General features: G+C 44.9%; 1 long non-coding RNA gene across 1 annotated transcript; it reads right to left on the bottom strand.

The window, feature by feature from the left end:
• Window positions 1-2,989: 2,989 nt before the first annotated feature.
• Window positions 2,990-18,439, bottom strand: LOC113887548. Its single transcript, XR_003509755.1, has 2 exons — window positions 17,775-18,439; window positions 2,990-6,543 (listed from the first exon to the last, which is right to left on the bottom strand). It is a non-coding gene; the product is annotated as an uncharacterized LOC113887548 (long non-coding RNA).
• Window positions 18,440-18,817: the final 378 nt, after the last annotated feature.

The following is an 18,817-nucleotide window of genomic DNA, read 5'->3' on the forward strand; positions in this document are numbered from 1 at the left end:
GAACCTGGCCACTGTAATACACCTGAGTGGTTGAAAGCCCTGTCTTTAACAGGATGGTGAGTCAGGGCACAGCAGTGTAAGCCCGTCATTGGGGAACATGCCAAAGAATATCCAGAAGAGATCCCTAAATTAGAACATTTCAAGAGGTGAGTCTTCAAGGGTGTGCATCAAACAAGGGATTCCTTAACTGTATTTTTCCCAGTAAACATCCTGTTCTTATTTGGTCTTCATCTGAGCATGGGAGTTAATTTGATAACACAGCAAACAGTTTAAAACGGCAGGTGAGCACAGGCAGCAGGTACACTGACAGCCAATCCTTCTACATCAACATCAGCAGCTACAATTCTCAGCCATCTTTAATGTTTGATGCACTATTCTGATCTGTCTAATGAAGTTATCTCCACAGTGTTTTAGAAATGTATTCAACTAACTAGGCACAAGGGATCCTGATAAGAGCTAAAACGTACTGAGGTTCACTAACAACAGCAGGGTTTTAACTGTAAAACTTTGGATTCAGGAACATGCAGCAGAGCAAGCACAGGGTCAGTTTTCAAACTAGTATTAATTTGGGCAAGTTGTCCCTTTCCTCAGCCTAAGAGAGCTGTCAAGTATAGCGGGTCATGATGAACGCCTGCTTTGCTTGTAGTGAGGAGTCGCAAGTTTTCGATGTTGGATTTCTTCCCTGTAAGAATGGGTTTTGTTTCGACAGCTGCAGTCTTGGCTTTCATAAGAGAACTTTTTCAGATAATGCTCAGGCCAGGGCCGCATTCCAGACCTACTACTTCAGACTCTCTGAGGCTGTCCTGCCAGCATCAACTCTTCTAAAGCCTCTCCAGGGGAGATTTGATGCACAGTTAAGATTGAGAAGCACAATCGCATGATGCATCACCTGTCCTGGTTTTGAACAGATTCCTGAAATGAAGAGCCATGTTTGCTACTAATGAAATTTCAAAAAATTTGTAATTACATGTCTTCCCTTCTGAGAGGGATTTTGACATATTTATTCACAGCCATATTTAGAACAATTTCAATGACTCAGTGGTGTGTTATGCCCCCAAGTCCCCTTCTTTACCAGACACTCTGGCAGATGGACGGGAGGGAACGCACCTCAGTCCTGGCGGCAGAAGGAGGATGGATGGAGTTCTGTTGTCTTGGTTACTGCTTGGCTGAGCATGCCTCCCGGGTTGCTGAACTCAGGCAGTGGTCCTCACACCAGGCTACAGGTATTCCTGTGACCAGAGGTTGGAGCTAAGGCCTGAGATCTGTTACTGAATCTGGGAAATGGAAGCTGGGTCCACGTGATTTGAGAAGAATGGGAAAACAACTAAGTAGAATTTCAGACACAGGGTGGGTTCTGGGAGTCTGTCCAGAGCCACCGACTTGTGGTCACACAATGGGCGCCTGTGCATAAACACAGAGACACACTAGACGTGTGTGCTCACTGGGGATTCCGTCCTGACGTGCACAGCGACTGTCTCTGGAGGGAGCATCTAGCACATGTGGAGGAGGCCGGACCCAGTACGTGGAAGGAGCAGGGGCTCCTCATTGACAAAAAAGCAATGGCATATCTTTTCCCACATGTCTCACTTGGACATCTGCATTACCTTTCTAAACTGCTTTACTGAGGTATAGTTACACACCACAAATCACACCCATCACTTCCAGGGCAGTGACTTTTAGTAACTTCACACAGTGGTGCAACCACCACCACAGTGCACTTGTGGAACACTGCCAGCACCACAAAAAGCGTCCATGTACCCATCAGCAGTCGATCCCCAACAGGACCTGCAGGCCCAGGCATCCTCTCATCTACTTTCTGTCTCTGTAGATTTGCCCTTTCTGGGCATTTCATATCAACGGACTCTTGCAGGAAGTGGCCTTTTGTGTCTGGGTTCTTTCACTGAGCATAATGCTTTGGAGGCTCACCCATGTGGCAGCAGAAAGCAGAAGTTCATCACTTTTCATCCATCTATGCTGTTCCACTGAATGGCTACAGAATACTCTGTTTACCACTCTCCAGCTGACAGACTTTTAGGCTGCTCCACTATTTGGAGAATACAGACAGTGCTGCTGTGAAAGACATGTAAGTAAGGACAAGTATTTGTGTGGACATAGGTTTCATTTCTTTCTTTCTTATTATTCCACAATTTCATTTTTGTTTTGCCCCTTGCACAGGCTAGACCCTTCAGTCCAAAGACATCGACTGAGTCACAGTATTATCCCACACCAGATGCTGTGCATTACAGGAGCTGATAGAGGACACAGCCGTTTATTTAGTGCCTTCCACCTGCCAGGTCATGGGCGCTAGGTGTTTTACATCTGTTATCCCCACTAGGTCTCCCAATAAACCTCACCAACAGGTAGAGTTATTGCCACTTTACAGATAAGGAATTTGAGGCTGAAGCAGAGTGCCTGGGCCTGCAGAGTGGTAGGGCCTGTACTGGAACCCAGCTTGAGTGTAAACTGTGAACTGTGGGATGGAGGGAGACGACATGGGGAGAGGAGTTTGGGCACAGGTCCCAGAGAGTTTCCATGCCATGGGGGAGCAGGGAAACATCACACCCTTGTTATTAGTTATGGGCATCCCCTTGCAATAGGAGGAGCCTCAATCCATCTGAAGACAAAATTACCAGGAAGAGAATGATGCACACAACAGAGATGAAGTCTGTGAGTGGTTTCCAGGTGGGAGAGGTGTAACAGAAAAGCCAGCCTCCTGGTGAGGGTTCGTCTAGCTGTGAGGGAAAAGCTCGAGAACTGTGGCTGAGAAGGAAGGAGCCTCTAGGGCTGGACACAGATGTAAAATGTGACCTTGAAGTGCTTCGTGAAGCTTGAGGGTAAGGCCTGACCTGCAACCTGCCCCGCTGCAGCTCAGTATGTGTTACAACAGGGAACATGCAACACATTTCTACGAACCTCATTCAACACAAAACGCACCTGCTCAGTTCATGTCGTTATTAAGAATAATTCACCCATTTTCAGGCGAGCCTCGTATGGCACAGTGGGCCAGTTTAATTTCTCAAGATGATGTGATAACAAGTGGCAGAACTAGGTGGAAAGGAAGGTTATCTGAATCAGAGCTAGTGTCCTTACTCACAATACCATATTGATTCCTCAAAAAAGGAAAAAAAAAGTTGGGGGAAAGGGTAAAGCAAAGTAAAAAGAATAAAAGGAGACCCATGATGCTTACTGTATTGGGGTGTCCACCATGGACTGTGAGCAAAGAGAAAACTCCTCAAAGCGGTCTAATTAGAAAGGGAACTGAGAATCACACAACATGAAGCCGGGAGACAGGGTGGTCTCTGGCACGGTGTACATGTACACGGAGAGCAGAGGGAGCACAAAGGAGGGCACGGGGAAGGTACGGAGTAGAAGAAGCTATGGAAGCAAGAGGAAGAGGGGAGAGCAGGGTGACAGAAAGCCTATGGACTTGCCCAAGGACACTGATCAGCAGGTTCAAACCGTCCATCCTGCTGATGGCAGCCTGCATGGAAGTTACACTTCTCACCCGTGAAATAAAGTAGCCTGGCTCTCTGAGCTGTATTCAACCAAGAAGTATCCCCCCAGCGTCTACCTCAGCACAGTGCCCTCAGCACAGTGCTGAAAGCAGCCATAGCCTAGGACAGACCTCAGTCTCAGGAGGTAAAGGAGTGTCCAAGATACAGAATGAAGGGGAAGCCCTTATTATATCAGAATAAAGGGAGACGGACATTAGACACTCCTGTCAGAGTGGGGAGAGACAACAGGATTCCCCTCACCCACTCAAAGGAACCAAAATTTGAGCTGAGGACTTTCAGGGTTCACTCACTGACAATTCAGTTGAGAAATGGCTGCTATAATTACTATGCACTAGGAAGGGGAAAGGAGGGTGTTTCTCTTGTACAATAAGCTTCTGGACGATGTGGGGATAAAAACACAAACGGCCCTGAAGCAACAGAAACCTGAGTGGAGAGGTTTGCTCCAGCCACTCGTTTCCTATGTGTTGTTTGCAATGAATTGACAGCATAACAGCAGCTGCACTGCTCTGTGTACCTCACTTTATCATCACTCATAAGATGGTAAATGTGTTCTGAGCCCCTGTGGTTAAAAGGTCCTCAAGGAGCTCATGGTGGGGTGGGCAGGAAGCCAGTCTGAAGACCATGGTGAAACAAGTGTGATGAGAGCCTTGACCACAGGAGCCAGTGGAGGCTGGGATCAGGCCGTGAAGAATGGCTTTGCCTGGGGGTGGGATAATATATAATATTATTGTCCCCGTTTGCCGGCAAGGGAACCAAGGATCAGAGATGGTGACCATCTTACTCAAGGTCACACTGCTTGGTAGTGGTCCTAACCATCTTTCATGTACATCTGTTAAAATGTGAAGGTCTCTGCACTATTCATTACACCACTCTCTCTCTCAATGTCGTTACCTATTTTCACTCACAATCACCACCTTATACATTCCCTTGGCTCTACGTCATCTTTTATTAGATAAATAATCTGCTGAGCAAAGTATAGATTTCCTGTTAGCACATCCAGTCTGTCTACTTTATAAAAACTATTTCCTTGCAGGGCACATTGTACTCACCCAATCTGATGGTTTACACTGAGCTTGTACTGCACCCATATGCAGGGTAAAGCCGATGGATCACCGGGATCTGTAGTTTTACTTATCTATTTCACACAGTCTCAAGCATAATTTTAAATGTAGCCAATATTCAAGTAAAAACAGTAGAACAATTGCTTTCCTAAAATGAGCAGTCACGAAAGATTTCATTGAATATTAATAGGTTCTAGTCAGGAGACTAAACCCCTTTCACAGGGAGTTGTGGAAATTCTTTTCCTTAAGTTAAGGAAACCCTTTCTCTTTATGCATTTTCTCTGTTTCTGATACCCTGAGAGACTTAAGCAAAGCAAGCCACTTCACTTTACTGCTGTGGACAAAAAAAAACATGTGACACAAGCCTAACACACAGGCACAGACATATGTAATACACCCAATAGAGGTAGGTCAAATATAAGGCAATGATATTGGAAATACAAGGGCTTCCATGGTGGCTCAGTGGTAAAGAATTCACCTGCTAATGCAGGAGACTGGGGTTTGATCCCTGGGTCATGAAGATCCCCTGAAAAAGGAAATGGCAACCCACTCCAGTATTCTGTCCTGGGAAATCCCATGGACAGAAAAGCCTGGTGGGTACAGTCCATGGGGCCGCAAAAGAATGGGACATGACTTAGAGACTAATGAACAATTGAAATATAAATGGAAACCCCTAACTAATCATATATCCAAATTTCTGACCACCGCACAGGTCTACTGTCCAGGATCAGCTGTACTCCAGGAATCCAGACAATGAAAGATACCTTCCTTTCAAAATTACTATACACTGCTGCTGGGCGATTCAGGAGATAAAAGTTTTCAAAAGCATTGCACACCAAGGCAGGACTCAAGGAGCCTATTAAAAGTATGTACTTATTCCTATGTCACATCAGTGCCTAACTCACACACTCTTGAGAAAAAACACCTGCGATGATTTCAATACAGGAAACGCATTTTCCCTGAAACTACTTCATTATATTTTCTCATTTTGTGAAGTGGGGCATGAGGTGGAGAGGGAGGTGATGCCAAGGAAAGAGCCTACTTCTGAACCTGGTGAACACCAACTTGAGCCCAATTATTCTGGATCGACCAATGTCCATAGGAAGATTCAGTATCGGCTTAAGAGCATCAATCCCCATCGAGAGAAAGATAAATAAGTCATATACAGACTGTTCAACCGCCATCTGATCCTGAAGAGGTGGGGGTGTTTGTGGAAAACAACAGTTCTGAGAGAGCTGGGATCCCACTTGACTGAAGAGGATTGTGGTCCTGTGGCACTAACGCACACCTGGTCGGTCCTAGAGCGATAGACGTCTCCCTCTGTCTGCGTGTCTGTGCCTCTCTCTATCTCTCGCTCTCACGCGTTCTTTCTCAGGATCAGGTTCTCACTAGCGGAATGCCAATGCAGTGCTTCCCATCCTCAGGCCAGTCGAGGAGCCTGGAGTGGTGGGTCGGCCTCCCATCCTCAGTGTGTGTGGAAGAGAAGGGTAAAGACCAGCGAGAGGAGGAGTCGTCCAGGGTCCTGTAGCGGCTACCTGCCCTTCACAGGGGAGGAGTCTGTGGGCCTGGCTTTGACAGCACAAAGATGGGACATTTACCCCTCCCCTCCTCATAGAAGGACCTTCCTGAGTATTCCCTTGGTTGTGGTGGATTGAGAGGGAGGCCGGAGTGGCCTGAAGAAAAGCAGGTTTTCCCCTGGGATGGTGGCAGCAGGGCGGGGATGATTCGGAGGTGAGAAGGTAGTGCCGGGCCCTCTCAACCGTGTGCCCCAAGGGCCTCTCCCAGCAGCTTGGAGGCTAGGAGGGACAATCACATCGGAGTCACAAGAAGAGTTGTCGAGTACTGGAGATGCCCTCACAGATGACACCTGGTGATGGTCGGCTCTTGGGGTTGGAGGTCGGGGGCTTCTCCCTGATTGTCTGGTACTTTCTGTTGTCATCTGTCTGTGTGAGGAGCAGCTGGTGTTACTTGAAATTTAAAAAAAAATTAATTGATTTTAATTGGAGGCTAATTACTTTACAGTATTGTGGTGGGTTTTGCCACATATTCACATGAATCAGCCACGGGTGTACATGTGTCCCCCATCCCGAACCCTCTCCTACCTCCCTCCCATCCCATCCCTCTGGGTTGTCCCAGTTCACTGGCTTTGAGTGCCCTGTTTCATGCATGGAACTTGCACTGGTCATCTATTTTACATATGGTAATATAAATGTTTCAATGCTGTTCCTTAAGATCATCCCACCCTTGCCTTCTCCACAGAGCCCAAAAGCCTGTTCTTTATCTGTGTGTCTTTTGGTGTCTCGCATATAGGGTTGTCATTACCATTTTTTAAAATTCCATGTATGTAGGTTAATATACTGTATTGGTGGTTTTCTCTCTGACTTACTTCACTCTGTATAAAAGGCTCCAGTTTCATCCACCTAATTAGAACTGATTCAAATGCATTCTTTTTAATAGCTGATTAATACTCCATTGTGTATATGTAACACAGCTTTCTTATCCATTCATCTGCCAGAGGACATCTAGGTTGCTTCCATATTCTAGCTATTGTAAACAGTGCTGCGATGAATACTGGGGTTCACGTGTCTCTTTCAATTCTGGTTTCCTCAGTGTGTATGCCCAGCAGTGGGATTGCTGGGTCGTATGACAGTTTTATTTCCAGTTTCTTAAGGAATCTCCAAACTGTTCTCCATAGTGGCTGTACTAGTTTGCATTCCCACCAACAGTGTAAGAAGGTTCCCTTTACTCCACACACTCTCCAGCATTTATTGTTTGTAGACTTTCTGAGAGCAGCCATTCTGACCAGCATGAGATGATACCTCATTGTGGTTTTGATTTGCATTTCTCTGATAATGAGTGATGTTGAGCATCTTTTCATGTGTTTGTTAGGTATCTGTATGTCTTCTTTGGACAAATATCCATTAAGTTCTTTGGCCCATTTTTTGATTGGGCCATTTATTGTTTTGTTATTGAGGTGCATGAGCTGTTTGTATATTTTTGAGATTAATTCTTTGTGATTTTTTTTCCTACCAATTGATACCAGTAAGACACTGGGAAAGAGTAAAAGCAAACTAGTAAAGACACTGACTTTATTCTACCGATTGCAATTGGGAGAGCACCACAGACCTGAAGATTCGACTGTCAGCAAGGTGGTTTTGCATTGTACTTCATTCCACAGAGACTTCATTGTATTTCATTCAAAAAGACACATGTACTTTTTGTACCATTCATTGCAGCACCATTTATAATACCTAAGACATATAAGCAACCTAGATGTCCACCCACAGATGAATGGATGAAGAAGCTGGGTACATATGTGAGCAGAATACTACTCAGCCATAGAAAGGAACACTTTTGAGTCAGTTCTAATGAGGTGAATGTACCTAGAGCCTATTATACAGAGTGAAGTAAGAAAGAGAATAACAAAAATCATATATTAACGCATATATATGAGATCTAAAACAACGATACTGATAAGCCTATTTGCAAGGCAACAATAGAGACACAGACGTACAGAACAGACTTGGGGACTCAGTGGAGGAAGAACTGGGAAGAATAACACAAAATTGTAAAGCAACTATCCTAATAATTTATGACAGTTTTGCATCTTCTTTCCCATTGGGGTTCCTTTTATTTCTATTTCTTCCCTCTTCCATGGCTAGGACTTTCAAAATTACGTTGAATAAAAGTGGCAAATGTGGTTACCTTGTCTTGTTCTTCTTTTTAGAGGAAATGCCATCATTTTTTCACCGTTGAGAATGTTTGCTGTGAATTTATCATATATGTCCATTAGTAGGTTGAGGTATGTTCCCATCCATGACCACATTCTGGACAGTTTTTATCATAAATGGGTGTTGAGTTTTGTCAAAAACTTTTTCTGCGTCTATTAAGATGATTACATGGTTTTTATTCTTCAATGTCTTAATGTAGTGTGTCCATTGAATGATTTGTGTATATTGAAGAGCCCTTGCTTTCCTGGGATAAATCTCAGTTTATCAGGGTGTATGATCCTATCAATATATCGCAGTATTTGGTTAGCTAGTATTTTATTGAGTTTTTTTTTTGCCTCCACGTTCATCAGTGAAATTAGCCTGTAATTTGTTGTTGTCGTTTTTGTTGTATTTTTGTCCTGTTTATGTATCAGGGTGATGGTGGCTTCATAAAAAGAGTGTGGGACTGTTTTTTTTCTTCTGCAGTTTTTTGGAATAATTTCAGAAGTAAAAGTGATCTGTAAACAATAGAATTCTGTGATGGTACCTATTCATGGACTTTTGTTTGTTGGGAGGTTTTTTTTTTTTTTCCCCACAAATAAATAACACAGATATTTATTAGAGAATTATTTAGTTTACTTTCAATATAGTAACTTTAAAAGAAAAGAGAAATAGAAAGAGAAGATCCACCAAATTGGGTTTTGACCAATATCCAGATTTAAAGTCATGTGTTATGGCACATCTGGGGAACCAATTTGGAAAGGGTCCCAGGCAGCATGTCCTCTCTGTGGGTGAGACTTCAAAGACTGCAGTTCTGGGATCCCACTTATAATCCCAGGAAGGGTGCAAACTGATACCTTCATCAATCTGTGATCAAATTTCAAGACTGGTTTTATGTTAATGCTGTTTGTTTTGTCTTGTAAAAAACTCAGAATGTTGCTAAGCCTGGGACTTGGTTGGCCAGGCCCCCTCCAGGGTCTCAACAATCTCAAGATTTCTCTGTTGGGAGACTTTAAATCACAGTTTTAATCTCAGTACTCGTGATTAGTCTGTCCTTTTTTTACCTATTTACTCCTAATTCAGTCTCGGGAGAGTGTAGCTTTCTATGAACGTGTCCATCTCTTCCAGGTTGTCCATTTTAGTAGCATATAGTTCCTTGTAGTAGTCTCTTATGATCCTTTGTATTTCAGTGGTGTCCACTGTAGCTTCTGTTTCATTTCTGATTTTATTGATTTGAGTCCTCTCCCTTCATTTCTTGATGACTCTAGCTAATGTTTTATCAATTTTGTTTATCTTTTCAAGGAACCAGCTTTTAGTTCCACTGATATTTTTCCTATCGTTTCTTTGTCTCTATTTTATTTATTTCTGCTCTGAGTTTTATGATTTCTTTTCTTCAGGTAAACAGGGGTGTTGCTTGTTCTTCTTTCTCTAGCTACGTTAAGTGTAAGGTTGTTTATTTGAGATTTTCTTGTTTCCTGAGGTAAGATTTTCTTTCTATAAACTTTCCTCTTAGAACTGTTTTTGCTGCATCCCATAAGTTTTGGATTGCCATGTTTTCATTTTCATTTGTCTCTAGGTATTTTTTCATTTCCTCTTTGACTTTTTCAAGGATCCATTGGTTTTTTAGTAGCATATTGTTTATCCTCCCCGTGTTTGTATTCTTTTTATAGTTTTTTCTTATAGTTTATTTCTAATCCCACAGCATTGTGATCAGAAAAGACTCTTGATATGAGTTCAATTTTCTTAAATTTATGTGGCTTGATTTGTGACTCAAGATATGATCTATCCTGAAGAATGTTCTACGTGCACATGAGAAGAAAGTATATTCTGCTGCTTTTGGATGGAATGGCCTAGAAATAGCAATTAAGTACATCTGGTGTAATGTGTCATTTAGGGGCTGTGCTTCCTTCTTGATTTTCTATCTGGATGGAGACCAGTGGAGAAATAACTCCAGAAAGAATGAAGGGATGGAGCCAAATCAAAAAGAATACCCAGCTGTGGATGTGACTGGTGATAAAAGCAAGGTCCGATGCTGTAAAGAGCAATATTGCATAGGAACCTGGAATGTCAGGTCCATGAATCAAGGAAAATTGGAAGTGGTCAAACAAGAGATGGCAAGAGTGAATGTCGACATTCTAGGAATCAGCGAACTGAAATGGACTGGAATGGGTGAATTTAACTCAGATGACCATTATATCTACTACTGCGGGCAGGAATCCCTCAGAAGAAATGGAGTAGCCATGGTCAACAAAAGAATCTGAAATGCAGTACTTGGATGCAATCTCAAAAACGACAGAATGATCTCTGTTCGTTTCCAAGGCAAACCATTCAATATCACAGTAATCCAAGTCTATGCCCCAACCAGTAATGCTGAAGAAGCTTAAGTTGAACGGTTCTATGAAGACCTACAAGACCTTTTAGAACTAACACCCAAAAAAGATGGCCTTTTCATTATAGGGGACTGGAATGCAAAAGTAGGAAGTCAAGAAACACCTGGAGTAACAGGCAAATTTGGCCTTGGAATACAGAATGAAGCAGGGCAAAAACTAATAGAGTTTTGCCAAGAAAATGCACTGGTCATAACAAACACCCTCTTCCAACAACACAAGAGAAGACTCTACACATGGACATCACCAGATGGTCAACACTGAAATCAGATTGATTATATTCTTTGCAGCCAAAGATGGAGAAGCTCTATACAGTCAACAAAAACAAGACCAGGAGCTGACTGTGGCTCAGACCATGAACTCCTTATTGCCAAATTCAGACTTAAATTGAAGAAAGTAGGGAAAACCACTAGACCATTCACGTATGACCTAAATCAAATCCCTTATGATTATACAGTGGAAGTGAGAAATAGATTTAAGGGCCTAGACCTGACAGATAGAGTGCCTGATGAACTATGGAATGAGGTTCGTGACAGTGTACAGGAGACAGGGATCAAGATCATTCCCATGGAAAAGAAATGCAAAAAAGCAAAATGGCTGTCTCGGGAGGCCTTACAAATAGCTGTGAAAAGAAGAGAAGAGAAAAGCAAAGGAGAAAAGGAAAGATATAAACATCTGAATGCAGAGTTCCAAAGAATAGCAAGAAGAGATAAGAAAGCCTTCTTCAGTGATCAATGCAAAGAAATAGAGGAAAACAACAGAATCAGAAAGACTAGAGATCTCTTCAAGAAAATCAGAGATACCAAGGGAACATTTCATGCAAAGACGGGCTCGATAAAGGACAGAAATGGTATTGGACCTAACAGAAGCAGAAGATATTAAGAAGAGATGGCAAGAATACACAGAAGAACTGTACAAAAAAGATCTTCATGACCCAGATAATCACAATGGTGTGATCACTGACCTAGAGCCAGACATCCTGGAATGTGAAGTCAAGTGGGCCTTAGAAAGCATCACTACGAACAAAGCTAGTGGAGGTGATAGAATTCCAGTTGAGCTATTCCAAATCCTGAAAGATGATGTTGTGAAAGTGCTGCACTCAGTATGCCAGCAAATTTGGAAAACTCAGCAGTGGCCACAGGACTGGAAAAGGTCAGTTTTCATTCCAATCCCAAAGAAAGGCAATGCCAAAGAATGCTCAAACTACCGCACAATTGCACTCATCTCACACGCTAGTAAAGTAATGCTCAAAATTCTCCAAGCCAGGCTTCAGCAATATGTGAACCGTGAACTTCCTGATGTTCAAGCTGGTTTTAGAAAAGGCAGAGGAACCAGAGATCAAATTGTCAAAATCCGCTGGATCATGGAAAAAGCAAGAGAGTTCCAGAAAAACATCTATTTCTGCTTTATTGACTATGCCAAAGCCTTTGACTGTGTGGATCACAATAAACTGTGGAAAATTCTGAAAGAGATGGGAATACCAGACCAAATACCAAATTTGTATGCAGGTTTTCCCTGTGGTCATGTATGGATGTGAGAGTTGGACTGTGAAGAAGGCTGAGTGCCGAAGAATTGATGCTTTTGAACTGTGGTGTTGGAGAAGGCTCTTGAGAGTCCCTTGGACTGCCTGATCTGCCTCTTGAGAAATTTGTATGCAGGTCAGGAAGCAACAGTTAGAACTGGACATGGAACAACAGACTGGTTCCAAATAGGAAAAGGAGTACGTCAAGGCTGTATATTGTCACCCTGTTTATTTAACTTATATGCAGAGTACATCATGAGAAACGCTGGACTGGAAGAAACACAAGCTGGAATCAAGATTGCAGGGAGAAATATCAGTAACCTCAGATATGCAGATGACACCACCCTTATGGCAGAAAGTGAAGAGGAACTAAAAAGCCTCTTGATGAAAGTGAAAGTGGAGAGTGAAAAAGTTGGCTTAAAGCTCAACATTCAGAAAACGAAGATCATGGCATCCGGTCCCACCACTTCATGGGAAATAGATGGGGAAACGGTGGAAACCGTGGCTGACTTTATTTTTCTGGGCTCCAAAATCACTGCAGATGGTGACTGCAGCCATGAAATTAAAAGACGCTTACTCCTTGGAGGGAAGTTATGACCAACCTAGAGAGCATATTCAAAAGCAGAAACGTTACTTTGCCAACAAAGGTTCATCTAGTCAAGGCTATGGTTTTTCCGGTGGTCATGTATGGATGTGAGAGTTGGACTGTGAAGAAGGCTGAGCGCCGAAGAATTGATGCTTTTGAACTGTGGTGTTGGAGAAGACTCTTGAGAGTCCCTTGGACTGCAAGGAGATCCAACCAGTCCATTCTGAAGGAGATCAGTCCTGGGATTTCTTTGGAAGGAATGATGCTAAAGCTGAAACTCCAGTAATTTGGCCACTTCATGGGAAGAGTTGACTCATTGGAAAAGACTCTGATGCTGGTAGGGATTGGGGGCAAGAGGAGAAGGGGACGACAGAGGATGAGATGGCTGGATGGCATCACTGACTCGATGGACATGAGTCTCAGTGAACTCCAGGAGTTGGTGATGGACAGGGAGGCCTGGCGTGCTGTGATTCATGGGGTCGCAAAGAGTCAGACACGACTGAGTGACTGATCTGATCTGATCTGATCTGATGAGCTCTTCATGGATGAAAGTGGAGTGTTAAAGTCCCCCACTATTACTGTGCTGCTGATGTTTTCTCCTTTTATGGCTGTTTGTATATTGAGGTGCTCCTATGTTGGGTGCATATTTTATTTACAATTGTGTCTTCTTCTTGGAGTAATCCATTGATCATTATGTGGTGTCCTTGAATCTTGCAACCATCTTTAAAGTCTATTTTGTCTGATGTGAGTATTGCTGTTCCAGGTTTCTTTAGATTCCCATTTGCATTGAATATCTTTTTCCATCCCTTCACTTTCAGTCTGTATGTGTACCTAGATTTGAAATGGGTCTCTTGTAGACAGTATTACTTGTGCTGGGCTGTGCTTTGTCGCTCAGTCGTGTCTGCCTCTTTGCGACCCCATGGATTGTACCCACACCAGGCTCCTCTGTCTGTGGGGATTCTCCAGGTAAGAATACTTAAGTGGCTTGCCATACCATCCTCCAGTGACCTTCCCAACCTAGGTATCGAATCCGGGTCTCCAGCATTGCAGGCAGATTCTTCACCCACTGAGCCATCAGGGAAGCCCAAGACTACTGTAATGGATGGCCTATCCCATCTTCAGGGGATCGTCCCAATGCAGAAATCAAACTGGAGTCTCATGCATTGTAGGCAGATCCTTTACTAGCTGAGCTACCAGGGAAGCCCAGACAGTATTACACATGGGTCTTCATCTTTTTTTAATCCGTTATTTTTTCTTTTTCTTTAGGATGCAGCATTTCATCCATTTACATTTAAGTTAATTACTGACATTTATGTTCTTATTGACATTTTAAAAATTGTTTTGGGGTTCTAAAGGTGTTTATTCTAAACTTCCTTTTGTGATTTGATGACTATCTTTAGTGTTGTGTTTGGATCCCCTTGTCTTTTTTGTGTCTATATCTATTATAGATGTTTGGTTATCATGAGTTTTTTGTTGTAGCTGTCTATACACACACCACATACACATTTATATACATATATATATATATATATATATCTTCCAAGGTGGTTCAAGTGCTAAAGAATCCCCCTGCCAATGCAGGACATGCAGAAGATTTTGGTTTGATTTCTGGGTTGGGAAGATCCCCTGGAGGAGGAGATGGAAACCACTCCAGTATTCTTGATTGGAAAAATTTCATGGACAGAGGAGCCTGGAGAGCTCTAGTCCATGGAGTTGGAAACAGTCACACATGCCTGAGTAAAAGAGTATATATACTTGTTTAACTTTACTGGTCTCTTAATTTCAATGTCCTGCATTTGTACTCCCATCCTCTCATAACTGCTGCTTTTGATATCATATTTGTGTGTGGATGATTTACTATGTTTATCATCTGTTTGTCTTTATTGGTGAGCTTTCCCATTCATAATTTTCTTGTTTCTAGGCCTGGCCTTTTTGTTTCTGCCTAGAGATGTTACATTAGTCTTTGTTGTAAAGTTGGTGTGGAACTGTTGAATTCTCTGAGCCTTTGCCTGTCTTTTGATTTCTCTGTTGAATCTGAAACAAGAGCCTTGCTTGGTAGAGTATGTTTGGTTGTAGGTTTTTCCCTTTCACCGCTTTAAATATATCATGCCACTCCCTTCTGGCCTGCAGAGTTTCTGCTGAGAAATCAGCTCATAATCTTATGGGGATTCCCTCTTATGTTATTTGCTACTTTTCTCTTGACCTGCTTAATATTTTCTCTTTGTTGTTAATTTTTCAGTGTGCTTAATATGTGTCTCAGCATTTTCCTCAGCACTTGGAACCAGCCAACCGGCGGAAGCGCAGAAAAAAAATACGTCGCTGATTACAGCAAAAGACTTTGAGATCTTTTTTCAACCCGGACGGGCGGGGGAGAAACGGGCAAACGGCTCCGCGGAGCAACATTGCCCCCTGGAGACCACAGAAACCAAAATGCCAGCAATCTCCGAAGAAAATCGATCCTTCCTGCTGGGCTTTTCGGCAGAGGACTTATGGGGGATGCCCATGAGGACCAGAGAAAGGGAACCTCTCGAAGGGACCCGGGCAAACCACTCCTGGACCGCGCGAGTTCCGCCCGACCCGTCCACAGAACCACAGCGAGGCGATAAGAAGTCAGGAAGTCCAGGAAGATCCGGAGTTGCTGAGGGCTGGTTCTGGGCCTGTCCCGGGGAGCAGTGAGGTCAGTGCCAGTTTCCCAGCCTGCGTCCGCTGGGAGATTTCTCCCCGAAACTGCTTGGAACTCTCCGCTGAGGGACTTGATCCGTGATGTCCGGGTCCTGTCCAACCTGGCCCCAACAAGATGGTTATTTTGGGTCACTACCCTGCCCTCTTCTCTGTCCGTCGACTCTGGATTAAAGTCCCTTCCTGACCCACCTTGCAGTGAGCAGAGCAACTTGTACTCCTTAACAGCTGATTACTTCCAGGTGCTTTGCAATATAAATATGTTATCATGTCACAATCCTGATAGAGTGAATGAGTCGTTTTCTATGTAGTTTCCCTCCCCGCCCCCTTTCATTTAGTATCTCATTGTAATAAATACGTTATTGTTGGTTTTCAGTCCGTTGGTCGTGTCTGACTCTTTGCGACCCCATGGACTGCATGCAGCACGTCAGGAGGCTTCCCTGTCCTTCACCATCTCCCGGAGCTTGCTCAGACTCCTGTCCATTGAGTCAGTGATGCCATCCAACCATCTTGTCCTCTGTCATCCCCTTCTCCTCCTGCAGTCAGTCTTTCGCAGCATTGCAGGCTGTGTTACCCTCGATCCCAGTGAGGATTTTATTTCACTCTTCCACTGGGGAGGAGAATGTATCCTGCAAACCAGTGTGCAAGCTACAATCTGACAGCCTTGAGACCTGAACATAGGGACACTCTCTGAGAACCTGGAGAGCTGACTCTTCCTCTGTGTGCTGCAGGTCCCAAAGGCATAAAATGAGGGCAGTAATAGCATCTGCTTCTTGGGTGGTGTCCAGCATCAATTACCCAGCAGGATCTCAGCTTGGCACTTGTCCCTGTCATGTTATTAATGTAGGTGGCTCAGATGGTAAGGAGTCAGCCTGCAGTGCAGGATAGCCAGATTCAATGGCTGGGTTGGGAAGATCCTCTGGAGAAGGAAATGGCAACCCACTCCATTATTCTTGCCTGGAGAATCCCATGGGCAGAGGAGCCTGGCAGGCTATAGTCCAACGGGTCTTAAAGAATGAGACACGTCGGAGCCACTTTCACTTCCACTTCACGTAATGATTTTCCAGTCAAAACTCACTGTCATAATACAGTTCTCTTTAAATATACAGGAACCCCTCAACGATCCGAGGCAAGACAAGGGTAACCACTCCGTGCACTATCATTCACTGTCAGCTTATATTATTTTATTGTAATTTTAAGTGTCAGTGGTTCCGGCGAAAGTTCTCACAAGGGGCTCTCTGAAGAGCTCAGATGCAGTTTGAATCAGGCAACTGGCACAAGCGGAGGAAAAGACAAAACCAAACCAAAGCAAACAAAACCAGCCGCTTCTTGTGGCAAAAGGCTTCCTGTCATTTTATTAAAGCGCGAGAGCGGGGAAAAAACCGGCCCGGCGACACTGTGGAGCAACACTGCCACCAGCTGGCCACAGAAACCAAAACGCCGCAAGCCCGGAAGAAAATTCATCGTTTCGGCCGGGTTTTCGCGCAGAGGACTGGACAGCGTGGACGCGAAAGTTAAGGGGGATGCCCGTAAGGACCAGAGAAAGGAAGGGAATCTCTCGAAGGGGTACGGCCAAACCACCCCTGGACAACGAGCAGTCCGCGGAACCATAGCAACACGGGCTGGAAGTTAGAGTGTCCAGGAAGATCCGGAGCTTGGTGGGCGGGGCTGCACTCCGATTGGCTGGCTCTGGGCATGCGCGCAGCAACCTAGTGAGGCCCGTGCCAGTCTCCTGGCCCTGGTCGGCTGGGAGTTTTGTCCGGGACCTTGTTTGGAACTCTCCACTGAAGAACCTGACCAGTCGTGACGTCCGGGTCCTGTCGCCCACTGCCGAAGCCCCCGACGTGCGGGAACGTTACAAGTCCCCTGTCCATTCTCCTCCCTCCCACCCCCGGCCTGTGAACGCGTTCCTCCCGTGGTACACTCGCTGTTCTCTCAGGCCTCACTCTTCTGATCCGTCCTCAGTGCCCACGAGGCTCACCCGGTCACCCCGGAGACTCTCCGTCCTTAGCGATGCTCCCTTCCTCCCCACCCGAGCATCGCTCTGCCCACGGTCCTGCCACGGACATCAGGAAAGACCGCGCCCCTCATGGTGTCCTGTTTCTAGCCTTCCTCCCTGTCATCACCCTCAACATGAAGTCCTGTCCTCCAGTTCCTTCGCACTACTGCCAGTGCACTGATACCACAACCTCCTGGAGACCTCCAGCTCACCGACCACGCGTCCTTTCCCAGCATGCACCAGGCCCCTCCTGGATTGGCTAAGCCAGGGCTGGAAACTGTCCCCTGCAAACACACCACTCCCCGACAAACATACCTGTTTGTGCTCCTTGCGCCCTCCTGCCTGCCCACTCCCTGCCTGTGTCTGAGCACCTGAGCATCCAGGAGAAAACTTTACAACTTTACAGAAGTGTTTCATCTTGAATCCATGGCCGGAGTAGATCGCTGTTCAGTTTCACCGTCACCTAGCTACACTCCTACACTACACACTAGTAACCTTCCTCCATGCTAATGACCAACCAGCCCCACCCGCCAATAATTCGTGGAGAATGCGGAAGCAACCCCGTGGGATTTGTCAAGTTTCCCAGTCCCGATCTGCATGTTTCTGCCCTGGCACTCTGCTGCCCCTCTCCACGACTGCTCCTGACTGCATCCAGCCCGTCACCTCTGCCCGGGATCCCATGCCTTGCACCTTCTCAGGGACTTTGCACCTGCAGTTATCATTCCTCTCTCCTGAACCAGCACCTGCTCCCTCTACATCGGAGCATTCCACAGCACAGGGGGAAACCCACCGTCTTCTACCACCCTGTTCTGCAGCTACTGACACATTACCGGTTGCGCTTCAAAGCAAAACTGCTTCAAATTCTGCTGAGATATTGTCTCCTCAGCCCCCTTCCGTGGAGCTTTTGTCCCAGTCACTCCGCTGTAACTGGTCTCGTCATGGCCATCATTAATATCCATACTTCCTGATCCCACAGACACTCTTCACTGCTCACCTAAGACAACATCTCAGGCACCTTTGGCATATTTGACTCTTGTTTCTTTACCCCTCTGTTTGTGTTTTTTTTTTTTTTTATAGTTCAGGGGCGTGGGGCTTATGTGACAACAGCGTCTCCTAGATGTACTCGACAAGGTACACATTCTACACCTGGATATTGTTTGGGAAGTCTTGGGTCAAATGAAAGACAAGCCAAAGAAAAGAGCGTCCCAGTCACTGCGGGGGAACGGCCCACAGAGGCAGTGGCAGGCAGAGGTGAGAGAGCTCAGACAAGGGAGGTGTGACCAGAAATGAAGAAGAACACCAGGGAAAGGAGGGTTCCACCCCATTCACACTTGGGACTCACAAGGGGCACACCTTAC

This window comes from Bos indicus x Bos taurus, chromosome X, assembly GCF_003369695.1.
Source record: "Bos indicus x Bos taurus breed Angus x Brahman F1 hybrid chromosome X, Bos_hybrid_MaternalHap_v2.0, whole genome shotgun sequence".
NCBI lineage: Eukaryota > Metazoa > Chordata > Mammalia > Artiodactyla > Bovidae > Bos > Bos indicus x Bos taurus.